At 39.7% G+C, this 18,487-nt stretch overlaps 1 long non-coding RNA gene across 2 annotated transcripts in view; it reads right to left on the bottom strand.

The window, feature by feature from the left end:
* Positions 1–6,275, bottom strand: part of LOC122810233 — a 1,589,896-nt gene extending 1,583,621 nt beyond the window's left edge. For both annotated transcript variants that reach the window (XR_006366066.1, XR_006366067.1), the window contains exon 1: positions 6,097–6,275. This is a non-coding gene — a long non-coding RNA (uncharacterized LOC122810233). The remainder of the gene's footprint in view (positions 1–6,096) is intronic.
* Between the last annotated feature and the right edge of the window lie 12,212 nt (positions 6,276–18,487).

The following is an 18,487-nucleotide window of genomic DNA, read 5'->3' as shown; positions in this document are numbered from 1 at the left end:
ACTAGCTTTCCTTATGCATCTTATTTCCATACCTGGCTCGGCCACATATCTGTTCTGTTGTCCTTAGACATGCTGTTTTGAGACTCTGCTATTTTTCTTCAAATCCACCTATTTCTTCCTCTTCTTGAGATGCTAGAGCCCTGAGCAATTTCTTGAACTGTTGTACTATCTCTCCAGTCAACTTCCAAATCTTCAGCCTGGTCTCTGTTGACCGTAGAGCCTTTTATAACCACTGCTTGCAGCTGATTGTGGCAACCAGTGGTTTATGCTGTGGACCGACTGTTTCACTGGAGGTGACTTTGCAATCACTGATTCTACCCCAGTGCCCTATCCTTATTAGGAGGAAGTCTAGCTGAGTGGCATGTTTGCTGCTCTTGTTTGTGATCTTGTGACTGTCTCCATTTCTGAACCATGTGTTGGCTACTATCAAGCCATTTGCCAGACAGAAGTCAAAAATGGTCTATCCGTCTTTATTCCTGTTGCCCAACCCATGTGAACCCAGGCAGCCCTCATATCCTGTTCTGTCTGTTTCGATATGTGCATTCAAATCACCCATTATTAAGACCAATTCATGTTGTCCTGTTTTATTTAGTAGGTCCTGCAACTGCTGTCTGAATGCACTCTTTTCCTCACTATCATAACCCTGCTGTGGGGCACAGGCTGAGATTATAAATACTGCCTTATCATTAGGCTGGAGTCTAATTGCCATGAGTCTGTCACTAATTCTAAGACATCCCTTACAGCCTTCTGAAGCCCATCTCTCTCACTGCAATTCCTACACCATTTTTAGCCCTCCTTCTCCCAAGTAGTAGACTCTGGATGCTAAGTCAAGTGGCTTTGTTGCACTGACAGCCCTTCCATCTTGTCTCTTGAATACAGAGGATGTCCAGACTCCTGGCCCCCATGTCTCTGATCGATACAGGCAGACAGTAATGCCCATTCTAACATACCCTCCAACATAACCTCTAGAAACTTCCTAGCTAACATATCCCCTCCTAATAAAGACCCACGATACATAGGGACACAATTGGGTTGGATTGCACAACTAGGTTTATAAAGGCCCTGGTGGTTCTTAGCCTAGTATATACACTTATGAACGTACAACAATAACTAAACTGCTTTCAAGTATTTCACATTTGAAGAATATCATAATTACTACAAACATTTAATAATCAGCAAGAGATGATTTTTCTTGTAAGATTATGAGATGGTGGGATCACAGTGTGAATACCTGTGTTTCTGTATTGTGAATACATGCATGTACGGCCTGTGTGCACGCTCTGAAAGAGGGATTTACTCAGAATCAATCTGCGATCTAACCCAGATGTAACATTTTACAAACCACACAAGAATGAAGCACAAACAAGATAGGTATATGTGGAAACATTTCCATCTAATGAGGACTAATTTCTTTAGGCCATGTTTCACATTCTGTTTTTCTCATTTCTTAAAACATTACTTTCGCATTTCTTTAGCACATTCTAGCTTCAAATGTCTATAAACTTTCAAGACTTATTTTTTATTAAACAAACACATTGTTTATTCTGCCTGTTGTTTAACTATCCTTGTTAACCAACTAGATTATAAATTTATTTTTAGATATAACCAGAAATATAATACACAGAGAAGTGTGTGATTACGTAAAACAAAAAAACAGCTAAATAAAAACAAACTATAGTAAAACACAGATAAAAATGTAAAAAGTGCACAAGAACCAATGCAGCAGCACAATTAATAACATTTCATTTTCTCATCACTGCATTAATTAACTCCTTCCAACACAGCCTTGAAAGTTTGTACTCACATTCCATATCGAGTGTTTTGACAAAATCAAATTATCTTCTCACAGTTCAAACAAATGTTCAGATATGTAAAACTATAAGCATTATTAAAGAAGTATAAATAGCAAACTGTTTAGCACTAACAAAGCTTTTCAGTGGTCACATTCACATTCATTAGACAGCAAGTCTTTGTTAAACTGAATTTTCTGTCACATTATACAACGACCCCCCCATTAATATTCCAAAACGTGCACGCTGATCGGTCAGCGTGCACTTTGTAAATCAGAGTTATAGTAATGGAAAAAGGTCTGGTCGCACGGACTTTTTCCATGAGTATAACTCTTTTTTTACAGCAATGGAAAACGCAAGATCTTCATTGCTTTTTACACACTGTCTCGCTATGTTAAACGAGTGAGGCAGCTTTAAAAAAAGTAACAGATATCTTCCTATCTGCGTTGCTTTTTTTAAAGGTGTCTCGCTATGTTAAATGGGTTTAACATAGCGACACAGCTTTAAAAAAAAGCAACAGAGATTCTCCGTTGCTTTTTTAAAAGCTGTCTTGCTATGTTAAACTCCTTTAACATAGCGACAGTTTGTAAAAAGCAACGGTGATCTTGCTTTCTCCGTTGCTTTTGCCCACAGCTCTGATGTAGTGCGTAAGCATACGCATGCGCAGTACATCAGAATGGCCGCAGAATACCACACAGCTGCGAAAGGGCAGCAAGGAGGCATTATACAATGCCATTATTAAAGAAAAGTATTTTTTTTTTATAATAGCAATAACCCACTTCTGGGTGTGGGTAATGCTGGATTTACCCACGGTTGTCTTTGTTTGGCCACTCGGGCTTCACGACCAAACCACACCAACCGTGGGTAAATCCAGCATTACCCACACCCAGGCATGGGTTATTGCTATATTAAAACATAGTAAATATTAATTTTTGTAACGTTTCATATATAACTTATAATATCTTGGGTTAACACTCAAACTACACAAATATTGTCAGCAGCATTTTGTTGACTCAGCTGTGAGCTTTCATAAGGGCCTAAGCAGTTATTGCGTGACTTGGTTGCTATGATAACTTAAAGAAATATGAAAATTATGACAATTTTAATAAACAGCACATAAAAAGTTTAATAACTCATTAGGTACATTAGGCAGAGGTCAGCTGTCAAAATTCTGTTGTCCAACTTGTAAGCTTTAAGAAAAAATATTTTCAATAGCTTGCATGTAACATGTTTTTGGAATTATTAATGTCATCATGAACTGCCAATATCTGTTGTTTAGAAGCATCATTTGGATGATTCGAGAGAAACTTCTGGATAAACTTTAATTCTCTCCAAATCAGTCATGCACCTTTAATCCACCCCACCCCCACCCCTAACACAAACACACTTTTATAATTTACCGAGTAAACATTTTCATCATAGCTTTATAAAAGATACACATAAATACAATGAAATGTGTAATCTTAACCATGTGCATGAACTGCTCTGCACAAATTATATGCCCTACATTAAGTGCGCACTGGTATAGACCACAATCAAATTCCAGATAATGAGCATTCATCAACGTTTCCATATTTGTATTTCTGTGCAGTATATATTTTCAATGTAATTTTTCTGCAGACTGGACATTTAGAACTGCAAAATATTTATAATTGTAAACTTACTGATAATTTATTATTGCTCTGCTACATTGGAGGACAAGGTGGAGAATGCTTGCCCAGTGATAGGCAGATGCTGGAGGTGGTTGAAGGCAAGCATCCCCTCATTTAAGTGCAAGTTTCTGCTACCTGGAATGCTGTGGATTTCATCAATACATGCAAGGGATTTGTGAGGCCAGGCACTCCTGTTTTCTTTCTTTTTTTTTTTTTTTTTTTTGCAAATTCCTCATTCACTATTGCGAGCTATAGCAATTAAATAAATAAAAGAAAATAATCACTTTCACAGAAGTGAGACAGCATGTCTCTAAGTGAGGAATGCATTCTGTGTATCTTATTTTGGAAGAGTGTTGAGTGTCATTTCAATTTAACATTTAGCAGGGCAGTGCTGCCTCACAAGCAAATCACTATTAAAACTTATGAAGTTTTCTGCTTTTAAGCATTCTACAAAATACTTGCAATACTTACCACATATTGCAATTGTCTCTACTTTTGTAAAAACAAATACTCTAAAATATATTTAACACATTTTCAGCTAGTGCTCTATCTTGCAAATGTATCTGCTTTTGTTAAAGCAAGTGGTTCACAACACAATTCCAAACCAACTAACATCAGGTTTAAGAGCAAGAGGTTTCAACTTCTGTATAAATTTAGCACTCCCTATTCCCAACCACTTGACACACTGGTCAACACTGCAGGTGTCATTTTTATTTTGATTGCAATACACCATTAGATTTACTTTTTTGGAAATGAAAAATAGGAAGCATATAAAACAGATTCAAGTATTATAGTCTCTGAGATTATACTGTGTTTAATTTCTGAGCTGGCAGCAAAATAAATAATTTTTATTTTTCCCAGTTGTCACTCACTCTGCATGATTTTTTTTGTTAGAGAAAATGACTTGTGTTTACTGTAAAATGTATAGTCTTATCTTTTGTCAAGACACCTAGTTTATCAGTAATGATGAAAGTAGTAAATAATCTAAAATGGCTTAAAATAATGTTAATGCAAACAAAAAAGCGGTTACAGAATTTCCAGTGTCTTGTCTGCCTCCTTAGCTGCTATAGAATATGATTTGTCTTTATATAGGCAATTTATTTATGCTTTTATTTTGCTTCATTTTCCCCTGACAATTATCTATTCCTTATGGACACTCCATTAGTCTATTTACTCTCCCTGTGCCATCAAGTGACCTGGAGTGGGACAACCATAATTGCAGAGGGAGAAGGTTTTCTGCTTAAGCATTGTCATCCCACTATACAGGTTCAACTGCATCTGAAAGGTACTTAATATTTCTCCAGAACCCAGCTATATACTATATGTCTACTAGCATTACTGTTTTGTTTTAATTGTGATTTATTAACTTGTCACTACAATTCAAGTTCCTTATGTACTTACAAGCTTGGTTATTCGTCTGACAATAACCAAGACCCACCAAGCACAAGCACTTTGTTTACTGGGTGAACTGGGATTGAAAAAAAATTAGAAGCTTTAAGCCTACCATTAAGATGGCGAATGCATGTTCTGCATAATAGGTAAAATACACTTAACAGATTAAAAAGCAAGTTATGAGGGAGCACTCCAGGCCAGACTTCAAATCTAATGGAACTTGGCAGCATCCATGTTTTCACTATTGTCATAACTGTGCACCATGACACAGCATGCTTATAATGACTGTATTAGTTTTGCAAAACAAAGACATTTAGTTATAAGTAGTTCTGAAATACAATGCTATGAAGTGCTAACTGCCATTAAGTTGCAAGGAAAATTGACAGTTTCCACTATTTTTTTTTACCAGAATGATACAATTTTGAAAATCATTTCCATGTTGCAAATAACTCTTTCAAGAAAACTCAGCATTTAACAATAAAAAATAACTTTTTTATATTTCTGTCAGAACATTATTATTTACTAAGTGACTATTCTTGCTGCCTTAACAAGAAAATGGAACATTAAATATACTCCAAAATCATCACGATGATAAGAACGTCTATAGTATCTAACAACAAGTAAGCACTTTCTAGCCCACTTCAAAATTGATGCAGATAGCCATACATTGCTCTAGCATTTGCGTAACAGTCATTTCACTGCATTTAGATTACTGTAAATGAACCTCATGTACAAAATTTCCATATCTTGTTTCTTATAGTAACAGAAATTCTGAACATGAAATCTGAATGTCAGCAGCTCAAAACAATACTAGAGTTTTGTTTGCCTTTTCTGTTAAGAGTATAGTCTAAATATATTACATTAAATTAGTCAATGCTTTACTACAAAACAAAAACTATCAACAAGAATTATAGACTATACAGTTATAACATTTAAAAATAAAAACAAATAAGACATGTCCTTACTTTCTTTTACATTACCTAAACCCAAATAATTGCATTCCATGCATATTAGACAAAACAGGTTACTAATTTTTTTTTCCTGAATCTAAGCAAAACTGCAATCGCTATATAAAAGAGAGTGCTCTACTCTCAATGGTCCTGCACAGTAAACCATTGCATGCAAGACTGAGTCATCAAAATAATAAATGGTCTGAATGACAAACATACTTTCACAAATACATTATTTGATGGGAAAAAATTATGAAAATCTAAGCATAGTAGAAAATCTCAAGCATATATTTAAGGCTTTTTAATCCTTACCTTTTGCTGGCTAATAGGTGTTTCTTTAGCATCCAATAAGTGATCTTGTTTTGCATTCTGTCCAGCCAATACAAACAGTCTACATTCTGCACATGCTCCAATAACTAGCTGCTTACCATCATCCACAAATAAAGTGTTGCTTGCTCGAGGAGCAAACAGGAACACAGGAAGTCTAGCAACACGCACAGCTGTTAATCCAAGAATGCGTTTCTTTTCTTGTCTACAGAAAAAACACACAAATGACTCCACCTGGTACTGTCGAGACCAAGGACTACTGGGCTGTTGGGAAGTCTTCCTTTCATGTTGAACCCACTGGCTAAAAAGATCATGGTAACATAAGATGCAGGCTGATACCAGGCCTGTTGAATCAGCAGGCTTAGCCTTGGGTGCAGGAGGATGGACAGTCAAAAATGGAAAGAATGGCTCTCTGTCAATATAACGATTTGGTGGATTGACGTGTAACTGAAGCTCCCTGCCAGCTTCTAACTGGGTACCACAGATATAACAAAATGAACCATGCCCACTCTTTGAAAGTAAAGGCCCAGGACCACCAGCATGAATTACTTTGGAAACTGATTCATGATACTTTTCAAGAAAACACTGTACTGAGGTTATCAGTTCTTCATTTAAACTTGATACATAACCTATCCACAAATGTTCTAATACAGTGTAACATCTTCCACAGCTGTGCACCTCCCAAAATTTATTCAACCCTCTAGCACCAGGAGGACAGGGCAAATGATTTATGAAAGGGAAGTGCATTGTGTTTTTTATATTTCCATTAACCACTTTAGAACAAACAATTTTAAAATCGGTGGAACAGTCTTCTCCACAAAGGTAACAAGCTTCTTTGTCTCCAGTTAATGCAAACTCCTTGTTAATGTTATCTACAGAAAGGGTACTCCCTGAAACGGCTATTTTCAACGGGAATACATAAAGCCGCTGCAAGGTAGGTACTTTGGCCAACTCAAAATCATGCCACTGTTGCAAAAGAGTGGCATGACAAGACGTACAGACTAGCGTGCTGCCTCCAGGACTCAGGTGTATGGCTCCGTGAGAAGGTGGGTGAAGCCACAAGGATGGGAAATAAGGCTCATTCGGGGCACGATCCTGTTTATTGGCATGGACCATATGCTGACTGGTCGGGGTCAGCTGTACTCCACAGACGTAACAGCCGCGCCCATCACCCATTGTTGAGCCCCTGATAATGACGCTACAACCATCCCTTAACTGCTGCCTACACACAGTATCCTTTAAGTTGCCAGAATAAAACAGCCCCTCTTCCTCGTCACTAGTGATGTTAATTTCACTTTCTTCAGAAGAATTGGCGTTCCGGTGATCAGCTGCACCTGAGTTGCTGGGGCAGCGGTCCATTACCTGGAGGTCATCACTACACGTCCTAAACCTAGGCAGAGGTGACACCCTGACGCTGGATATGGAAATGTGAGAACAGGTTTCTCCCACTGAAAACCCGGTGTTTTCTTGCTCGCACTCTCCTCGTGTACAGTGCCTAACGATAAACTTATCTAGTCTAGGCTGATTTCCATCATCATTCTCGTTCAGGTCCAGCTGCGAGTCCCTCGTCCACGGGTGGTTATTCCTCCGAAGCACCATGTTATCTCGCGCAGGTAATTCGGCGTTGACCGTTACATCTCGCCCGCGCGACGGCTGTGGGGAGAGCAGCTCAGGACCAAAGCGCAACAGAGATTGGGTATCTGGAGCAGAGTTTCCCTGATGGAGCAGTGTAGTGCGGCCAGACCTCGGAACTGTGTCCGGTTTTTGCTCCCCATTCCCTGAAGTTTGGGGGCCCGCGAAAAGCATCCCCGTGACTGGTTGAGGGACAACTTTATGAGCCTTTTCCCCACTGTCTTCTTCATACAGCAGTGGCACATGGGCACCCGATGGCACAAGCTCTGGGTCAGACACATTTTCGTTGTCAGATAAAGAGGACAAGTCCGATTCGGCAGCATCTAGGTTTTGGCTGCTGCTCACGCTGACTCTCCTCTCTTCCCCAAGTTCGTAGGTGAGATTCCACTCCTGCGATACTCTCCTCGAGTCGCACTGGTGAGGTCTCTTCAACCAGTACATGCGTTTTTCTACAGGGGTACGGGTCCGCTCGAACGAATTCCATTGCTCGACTAGGAAATGTTGGCACACCGCGCACGCCAACACACAACCATCGGCAGCCACTTCTGCGCCTGGCGCCGGCTCCTGGTGTTGAAGGAAAGGGAAGAATGCAGTGCCTTCTTGTGGGTACTTTATGTGAAGCCTTCGCTCCTTACCGCGCGGGAGACTCCCGCCGCAAATAAAACAGTACAACAGTAAACCCAGTCCATTCGCCTCACAACTACTGCCAACGGGCACCGCGCAGTCTTCTCCGGGCTCAACGGCTGCCATTAGTCGCCGTTTCCTGGAGATTGGACCTACTAAGGCCAAGTCCCCTTCTGGACCGGACTCGCTCATTTTCTAATGACCGGACGCTGGGGCTGTCTATTAAAGTTGTCCATGACAATAAATACGGTTTACCATCTTGGAACTGTGCAGCAAAAACGTTGAGACTAATACCGGCATGGCGGAAGCCTTCAAGATTTCATCCTTTACGAAAATATGTTTCAGCGGTCACGCATAACTTCAATAAAGTTTTACTGTATTAATGAAACAACATGTCCTTTACCAAAAGGGATACATTCATAGTGTGACTGTTTCAAGACAGTAAGCCAAATGTTGGTCAAGAGCGAACTTTTAGTCAGTTGTTTTAACTCAATAAGAACCGTCTTCCTTTACAACTACAGCATGGGATTTCACTTCCTTTGGTTTGGAAGCAACGTAAAGGTCTGACCGCCCGCAAGTTTCGCACTGCTTGATCCAACTAACTTTATCCCATCTGTCCAAACTTTTGGCTGCTAACAGTGTATACACGGAATACAGCGCCATCTCCAAATTCACTGGATCAATGTCAAGAGACCCACAATGCAATTTCTTTCTTGCCAGCAACCGCAAAACTCAGTTTACGGAGCGCTCTTAAGAACCGGCAAAACGATGGGCTACCCTACTCACCCTCAAAGAAAAGAGCAAATAAAATTATTCTTTCTTTTTAAGTTAATGATTTGATTTTTTTTAAACTGCAAGACAGATTTAGTTGGAGTGAAGGGTGTTTCTTATTTCACTGCCCATGAGACCAGAGATTGTGCAGAGCATAAGCTGTTGCTTGTGCCATGTCAATAACTGAGCACACTAGCTCACCTTTATCCGCGTCTCTTATAATTTCTTCATCGAATGTGTGGTAACCTCGAAATGGTAAAAAAACAATAAAACAAAGGAAGGCGATATTTTAGCAATATAGCTCTATGTACGTATGTAATTTCTGATAATTTCATTAATTTGTGGAGCAAGTACTTTTAGTGTTGCCTGGAATCCTGCGTGATTTGGCAAGTATCTCAAAGAAATAATGTCAAATGTCTGCACATTAACGACATCTGTATGAAAAGATAAACAGTGGTGCTGAAATAATTAACTCAGATGCATTCATTTGTAATGCTGCTGCTCGGGCTACAGAAGGCAGGTTTTATTGATAAGAAAAACGTGAGTGGTAGTACGTTTGCAACTAGATGAGGTTTAGCATCTTGTACGGTAATCTCCAACAAAGAAAGTAGAAAAGTATTGTCATTGTTTCAGGAGAGCCAAGACCATACCACTGCCTCTTTCCAGTTAAAAAGACATTATACATCAACGAAATAGCCACACTCGTGCTTATTATCATTTCATGCTAGACTGACAAATATTTTTCAACATTAAATCAAATATTTATTTACACTTTGCTGACTGGGTTACTCCCACTCGTCCCATGGCCAGTTTACAGGGTTGACCCAGGGTGGTATTCATACTGACTATGGGAAATGCGGCCAGGGCATGATGGAACTTCTTTTGTTGGGGGAATCCAGTATAGCAGAAAGAACAGACATGGTGGAATCTGTGACTGCACCCTGTATGGAAGAAGTAACTTTAGGCTGGGTTAGCCCCATTAAGCTAGTAGCCTGTTTTCAGGAGACACCTGAGGTGGTAATTATACTACTAGAGGAAATCTGGCTTAGAAATCAAACATCAGGGAACTTCCCTTACTCTTTTTGGTATGTGCCTTGAGATCTTTTATATCCATCTAAGCTACAACCAACTCAGGCAGATGGGGCCTTGGTTTAACATCTCATCCGAGAACGACAAACTCAGGAATGCAACATATTTATTTTATAGGAAATGACTGTAGGAAAAGTGGGAATACAAATAAAGAGACAGAAATATAAATGATGGACACAGGGATACCAGCTATAGAATCTACGCTTCCACGAGTGGACAAAAGTGAATGCACCAAGCATCAGAATCCCTGAACTGCATTCTCTGAAAAAAAATGCAAAAAAAAAAAAACACTTTAAGTATTTTTTGCAGGGGAGACAAGTCCCCTTTCACCTCCAAACTTATGTATACCAATTCCACAGTCGCACCAAAATGAAGAAGAGGGGAAATCCCCCCCCCTCCCCCAAAAGGAATCAATTCCAGCACAACTTACTGAAAGTAATTTCCTATGGAGGAACTCTGATCATCTGCAAGTTGAACACCAGGCAGTTGAAACTTGAACGTTCAATCTTCATCCACCATTAGGTTACCCAGAATGTACTTTACTGAAAAAAAAGATTCATCTAAATGTTGTTTGACAAAAGTGCTATACAGATTAAAATTTTGGTTATGGACAAAAGTGTGGAGGAATGAATTATTTTTTATTTTTCTATTTTACTTTTATGAGTATTTCAATATTATGAGGTAAGGTATTTTTTAAATCAATGGATTTTATTTATTGTTTGTGATTTTACAATACTCCCTACTGTTTTCAATAAGAGCTATGGTGTGTTTTACATCCACCTGAATTACCACCAACTGGGATAGATGGGACCTCTGTTTAACATCTCATCTGAAGGACAGCACAATCAGGATTTCATCATCCCCCTTATGCTGGTCTGAAATGTCAGTACTGGAAGGCAGCTGATATCATAATGGACAGGTTTATCACCAAAACTACAGTCTGTATTAGGGAAAAGGTGCAAACTTATAATTCAAACTAAAACAAAAACCACACCTACTGAAAAATGGAAGATGTTAGATGAATGGCACAAGGCCTAACACTTTATATATATATATATATATATATATATATATACAGTTGAGAATCGCTGAGAACACCAACATGTTAAGGTAAGTGTGTGATAGGGACAAGTGATGGACCTTAGGGTTAGGTATATAGTTGTGTATGTAAGTTTAGTGTAGGTTTTTGTTTTTTTTGGTTTGTTTGTGCTGTGTGTGTGTTTTTGAAAGTTATTTGTTTTTTTGATTTTTGGATTGTTGTGGTTTGTCAGGCATGTGAAGTTTCATGTTTTTGAACTTTTGGTTTTGTCGTGTTGGTTATTTCATTGTCTGTGTTTTGGCGTGTCGGTGTTATCTCAACTGTCGGTCTTCTCTGTTGTCGATTTTCCAGTGTCAGTTATCTCGCTGTCGGTCATTTGCAGTTTTGGTTAATTCAGGTAGACCCATATATATATATATATATATATATATATATATATATATATATATATAAAATTTATGGTGTGAGGTGGAATAGGGGGCTCGCACCCCTGCAAAAAACAAGAAAAAAGGAATTTTTCTGTCTTTCAGGAAGTTGGCATCAAAGTGGAGCCAAAAGGGCCTTTGTTCCAAATGTAAATAGAACTTCACCAGAAATGTTATTTAAATGGCTTTGAATGTTTAAGAAGGAACCTGAATGGTCACTTGATACCTGAATAGCAATCAAAACAACATGAGTTAATCACTTTGAAAGCAAAAATTATAACTGCATTAAAATCAAAGCTGTGCCAGCAGGGAAAAAAGCATACAAACACCAATGCACTGTACATGGATAGTACTAAGTGAACAATTTTAGCAAATTGTTGTTTTCCCTTTTGATCATTAGATGTCAGTGTGAGAGAAGGTGATTATACTGGTACATTTGGTAGTGAAGAATTTATGGTGGTGGCTCTTATTACCATCTGACAAACCAATAGGGCTCAATAATCATTTTAATATTAAATATTATTTAAAATCTTGGTTGACACCTTAGTTAAATGTTTTATGTGGAGAATGTACACAAAGTCTGATTTTATTCCAAGCATATTGATTGGATATGGATAGCAGGAAACTGATGCATCTTTTATTTATGCAACATTTTATGTTTTACAGAAATGGGTATCAGAGGGAGAAATAATGAGGTTAAGATAGTGGAAGTAACAATCCTAAAGACTATAAATCATATTTTACCTACCATAACATTGTTTTTCTTTGCTGCAGGAATCAAAGTGGAGCCTAAAAGGTCTAGGTGTGAAAGCTTGCATGCATTTCTTATGCAGGATGAGAAATAAAATAGATCTGATGGCATTACCTGAAACTGAAGCAGAAGAAGTTGTGCATAATGATGGATGAGCAAGAGAGGCAGTCAAAATGTATTGCTAGGAATCCCTCAACTGGTAGTAAGGTCACCATAAGTCATATAGTGAAAACATTATTTAGAGAAAATGCTGGAGAGCAGCAAACAGTGTGTAAGCATTGGAGAAGGTAAGGATACTTATGAACATGTTTGTTAGGTTCAATGGAGGGATAATTAGGGGAGCAAATGTGCGTAACACCAACATTATGGGCGATTTGGTTTTCTTTAATGATTACCTGTGTGATGTTAACCAATGGTTCAATCAAGCTTGTTAAAAGATTAACAAGGATAGGTGTGCTGTCCTTTATTTTGGGAGACCCAACAAACTTAATGTAAACTTAGGACCTTTTTTGTTGTGGAATCTGTCAGAATATAAGAATGTAGGAATTGTAGTAAATTATACACTTAAATTTAGATCTAATGCTGAAATTGTTAAAGTTAAAGCATCAAAAGTATCTGGATTAATTCTTAAGAATTTTTCCACAGGCACTAATTTGTTTCTTTTGAGATTGTTTACATTTTATGTCCATCCCATTATTGAGTTTAACATGTTGTTTTGTATAAATAATAGAGAAAATATTTTTAATTGGAGTAAGTTTACTAGGAGAATTAATGGGTGTAACGATCTGTCTTATCAATTAAGGATTGAAAGAGGTCTTTTTTTTCTATTAGCTACAGATACTTGAGGGGAAAACTGTGCTTAGCCTTTAAAGGGCTTAGGGATAACGAATATCGCATTATGTTAAATCTTGTTGACTCCAAGTAATTTAACTCATACATTCAAAACTGATGACTTCAAGTTAGCTTTAAGAGCAGGATATTTAACACACTCTATGGTGCTACTGTGGAATAGGGTACCACTTTTTATTCATTAATCTTCCTCCTTACAAATATTTAAGAAAAATCTAGTCTCTTGGATGGGTCATAGAGTATATCAGTTTATTATGCAGTCTGCATTTTAATTGGACATTCAACTGTTAGAACAGTCCTGGCAACTGACTGTAACTTTTTGAAATGCTTGCAAGATGTGTGTGTGTGTGTGTGTGTGTGTGTGTGTGTGTGTGTGTGTGTGTGTGTGTGTGTGTGGTTAAGGGAGGGGATTGGTCATATCCTGTGAAGCCTTGAAAGACTGAATTGTTGGTGCTTTAACCCCTTCATCCAGGCAACTTTCATCATCCTTGTGGTCCATACAAGGAGATGAACCCTGTGCTATTATGTTCAAGTGGCAGACTGGAAAAAGTCTTAGTACCCACAGGTTTACTTAGCAGAATCTTATTATTATTGTTGACTGAGCACAGCTGTTCAGAAGTGCTTACAGTCAACTGTTCTGCTAATTGTCCTAACTGGAGCTACTTTCAGGTTCTGGCCTCTGCACACATTTAGTAAGTCACACAATTAACATCTTAGATGATAGTTGATGAGGGTCATGGCTATGCTGTCATTTCTGAGGGGCAGGGCTCGACTTTGGTGTTTTCAGAGCCATCTGTGCACCTTGAGGCTTCGGCATATGTTAACTCTACCTCAGCTTCGGCTTCAAGGGTGGCTTCTTTGGAGTGAGGAGTGACCATGGTTCCGAGGCAGTCTCTTCCCTCTTTGGGGGGCCTGCCTTCCAGGCCATGGAGAGGGCCCTGTCCGCTGTGGGCATTCAGTCAGCTCTTTCTCCATTTGAGAAGTTGCCCGATCCTTCCACTCATCCAGAGCTTCCTCCAGTCTCAACACTTGGACAGTGAGTGCTGAAGCCTCAGGAGACACCTCTTCTGATATTGTCCTCTGAAAACTCCCCAGATCATCCCACTGAGGAGGTTCCTCAGAAGAGGAAGTGTAAGAGGAAACAGTTTCCTGGAGGAATCCATCACAGAGGATACTGATTTTGATGAAGAGGAAGGATGGTTCCCTACAGTTGCCCCCGGAAGATGTCTCCTTTGGAGACATTCTTGAAATCCTTAAACAGAGGGGTGGTTGGCTGTCCCAAAAGCCCTCTACAGAGGAATCAGTGTACCTGCAGGCCTTCAGCGCTTGATCATTTACCTCTTGAGTTACTCCTTCTCTGACAACCTCATTAAGTTGGTCTCATAGTGGGTGTGGAAAGCTCTTGACACCATAGAACCTTTCCCCAAGAGGCCAGACAAACTATTAGCTGTGCAGGAGGACCATCAGTTTTGAGCAAAGGGATTACCAGTAGATGCCATGGTGGTAGCTGCAGCTATGAAAAAGGAACTGTCAGAGGAAAGTTCCACAATCCATTCTCCCAGTAGACAGTCTCAGGCGATGGATAGGTTTGGAAAGTGGGCGTATGCTTCATTGACCTTTGCTTTGCAGTTTCTGAATTTTATGGCACACTTCACCAGACTCCAGAAAGATATGATTAAGGAATTATTAGATACCCTGACAAGAGCTATATCTGATGAAGTCCAAGACAAGGTTGTTTCTCAGTTGGCCACCCTAGAGTCCATTTCCAATTCATCTACAAGGCTCATAGCACATGCAGCCGAGAGGATGACTAGAGCAGCAGGATCTGGTGTAGCTGTAAGGAGACATGCCTGGGTGAGCTTGTGTGAATTTGTGGAGCCATTCAAGTCTTCATTTGTCAATGCCCCCTTTGACAGATCCTCCCTTTTTGGTCGTAAAGTCCCAGAAACATTGCCCAGGTGTGAAAAGGATGGAAAGACCCTTTCTGCAGTGGGCATATGTTTTCCTACTACTCAATGATCCTTTTCAAGGAACCAGAGGAGTGGAAAAAAATCTGGTTCAGAAAGTCCCAAGGACCTTTCCAGGACACACATAGTAGTGGCTCCTCCAGGAGCAGAGGGGAGAGCTTTAATGGAAGATGCCATCCACACAGCAGAGATGGCCCACAGAATCAGAGCTCCAGAGATACCTTTCCTGGCAAGCCCTACCAGCACTCCTGAAAGGAGGCCCAATTGCCTTCCTCTGGAGGCAGTCAGTATACTCTTATCCCTGCACCATCATGCCTGGCTTCAGATTACTGCCGATGTTTTGGGTGCACAGAATTATAACCAGAGGCTACTCCTTATCCGTCCTTTTACCTTCTCAATGTTCAAGAAAATCTCTGACTTTCCACCCACTCAGCTGGAACCAGCAGTGCTAGAAATTCAAAAACTGCTACACAAAAGAGTCATCCAGGAGTCCCACCACACTAAATAGAGTCTGGAATTTATTCAAGATTTTTTTTAGTGCAAAAAAAGACAGGGAACTGGAGACCAATTTTTGGATCAAAGTGTTTTGAACAAATAGGTTTGACAAACAAAATTCCGGATGTCTATCCTCCCATTTCTAGGGAAAGACAATTGGATGTGCTCAATAGATCTCCAGGATGCATATTAACACATCAAAATGGACAAATGTTCCTGGAGATTCCTCCACTTTTGGCTGGTAGCCAGTCATTACCAGTTCAGAGCCCTGCTGTTTGGTCTCAACACAGCTCCCAGGGTGTTCACCAAGTGCATGGTGGTAGTAGCAGCTCACTTGAGACTGCAGGGATTGTGGGTGTTTCCATACTTAGGTGACTGGCTCATTGCTGCTCACACTAGGCAACTTTTAGAACAAGCAAGAGACTACATGCTCCAGACCTGTGCCAACCTGGGGATTACAATAAATTATGAGAAATAACATCTAATGAGAACTCAAAATATATAATTTATAGATGCAGTACTAAACACCAATACTTGCATACCCTCTTTACTTCATCTGAGATAGTAAAAGATCAAAACTCAAGTGGAAAAAATTATCAGAAGCAGAACTGTGCCCGCATGACTCACTGGACAAGCTCTAGGTTAGATGACGGCGCCCATCATGTTAGTCTCCCTGGCGAGATATCACATAAGAATATTGCAAAGGCTTCTAGCATCCCAGTGGTGCATTTGGTATTAACCAATGTTGCACCAGATTTTAATTACCAACCTTTGCAAGGAAGACCTAGCTTGGTGGATCCAATCAAAGGAAACTCTCCTGGGCCGCCCCTTTGTCTCTTGTCAGCCTCAAGCCATAGTAACCATGGATGCCTCCCAGATGGGTTGGAGGCATTATCTGGGCAAGACAGTTTAAGGCACTTTGTCCCCCATGGAAGCCAGCTTTCATGTCAGTGCTCTAGAGCTGAGGGCAGTGCTTTTAGCATTGTAGGCCTTTCAAACTACTCTCCCTCTAGAAATGATTGTGATTCAAACAGACAACATCTCAGTAGTTTGGTATATCAACAAACAGGGAGGAGCCAGGTCATACCCCATTTGTCAAAAAGCACACAGAGTCTGGCAGTGAGCAATCTCTTCCAACAGCTTTCTTATAGCAACATATATCCCAGGGAGATCCAATGTGATAACAGACAAACTGAGCAGATGCATTCTTCTGTCTCATGAGTGGTCTGTCAATCCCAGAGTTGTGAAAAAGATCTTTCGTCGCTGAGGCTGGCCTTGCTGCAGTCTTTTTTCATTGCCCCTGAAAACCAAATGCAGCAGCTACTTTACCCTCGTACCCCCTTGGGGAGTCCATGAGAGACTGTCTCCTGCATGATTGGCGCCCCTGGACTCCTGTACTCCTTTCCCCCCTTCTCATTAATTCCTCAATTTCTAAAGAAAGCAATCAGGATGAAGGGCAAAGTAATTCTCGTTGCTCCCTTCTGGCGTCAACAGATTTGGTTTCCCTTCCTCTTGCCTTACCTGATTCAATGACCGTGGACTCTGGACCCAGATCCAGATCTCCTTTCCCATACAGAGGGATTAGTTCACCCAAACCTTCAAAACCTCAAGCTCACAGCTTGGCTTCTCCAATTCCATTGATTGCCAAGAATAATAAACTTTCTTCCAGTTTACTATCAAAAAGCTGGAAATGCTTTTGATTGAACATCAGTTCAAGGAAAGTACAGTTTCAAAGTTGCACAATCCCAGACTAGAATAGTACGAACTCATAATCATGAATGTAAAGCATGATTCATTTTTGTGAGTTTGGCATTGTGAATGGAGATTGCGGTACAGTGAGGATCATGGAATTTACCCCTTTCCTCACTCTAGTGCAATCTTGGAGTTGGTATATATAATTTACAGAGGGTGGGACGCGCAGCCCCCCACATGGGGGTGCAAGGGGGCTTGCCCCTCTGCAAAACATTAAAATCTTGTGCTGTAGAAGCGAAAGTCTAATGCCACATTAAGCTGAATAGCCTGGGTGTCTGATGTCACCTACAGCTATTTCGAATAACGTCAAATGCAGATGTCAGAAAACTGAAGTTTGACATGGTGATGTAAAAAAATTTTCATTTTCAACATTATTTTTCAACATAATAAACGAAGAAGTGTCAGTTTTCATTTTGATAGTAAACCCTTTCTTCCCCAGTTCGTAGAATTCATCTGGCCTCTCACAAGTCTTCTACCAGTAAATGGAAGAAGTTTTCCTTCTGGGCTTGTGAAAATAACTTTGATAATTTCTCTGTTCCTATTGATAAAGTCTTAGAATTCTTAGCTTTATTGTTTGAACAAGGAGCCTCTTCCTTTACCATTAGGGTTCAACTAGCATCTATCTCAAATTTTCATAATTGGTATAAAGAATGTTCTTTAATTTCTCATTCCCATTGCAAAGCATTTTTAAAATGGACCTTAATGTTAAAACTGCCATATAAGGATCCATGTACAACTTAGGATTTAAACTTAGTTTTACAAACAGTAGTTAATTCCCCTTTTGAGCCTACTGCCGACTGTGACTTGCACTTCTTGTCTTGGAAAACTATACTTTTGGTAGCTATAACCTCTGCCAGATGGATTTTGGAAATTCAAGCTGTATCTTGCAAACCACCTTATTTGATATTTCACAGAGACAGGGTTTCTTTGAGAGCTAACCCTTCCTTTTTGCCAGAGGTGGTGTCAGAAAAGAATATCACTC

This window comes from Protopterus annectens, chromosome 8.part1 (genome assembly GCF_019279795.1).
Source record: "Protopterus annectens isolate FY-2018-M chromosome 8.part1, PAN1.0, whole genome shotgun sequence".
NCBI classification, from domain to species: Eukaryota; Metazoa; Chordata; order Ceratodontiformes; family Protopteridae; genus Protopterus; species Protopterus annectens.
Note: the sequence above shows the minus strand (reverse complement) of the source record. Positions and strands in the feature narration are given on the sequence as shown.